The following is a 452-nucleotide window of genomic DNA, read 5'->3' as shown; positions in this document are numbered from 1 at the left end:
TGTCCCATGAACCAATGGCAGCTACCCAGGAGCACTTAGAGCCGTCCCCTTCTCCAAACGAGGAAGCACAAGCATCATCTTCATCGGATGATGAAGATGATGATGATGATGCTAGTGACTCCCCCGGCCCTCACCCACAAATCTCTAAACCCATTTCCCAAAGGGCAACCACATCCACTATCACTGGCGATCAAAGCCAAAGGGATATTGAAACAGGACGACCCAGTCCAATCCCTACCCAAGCCAGCTATCCAGAGGCCAGGACGACCCAGTCCTATGTTGACCAAGTGACGCGGTCCTTGGATGACCTTAAACTCCTAATCCAAGGGCTGGTGGAAAACCAACCCTCACCCGATACCACTGTCCTCCACCAAACCCTTACCATCCTTCAACGCCATCTAAACCAGATTGACACCCAAACACAAACCAACACCTCCCGCCTCCAAATTCTC

This window comes from Cynara cardunculus, assembly GCF_001531365.2.
Source record: "Cynara cardunculus var. scolymus isolate 2C chromosome LG 16, CcrdV1, whole genome shotgun sequence".
Classification (NCBI taxonomy): domain Eukaryota; kingdom Viridiplantae; phylum Streptophyta; class Magnoliopsida; order Asterales; family Asteraceae; genus Cynara; species Cynara cardunculus.
This window is presented reverse-complemented; position numbering follows the sequence as displayed.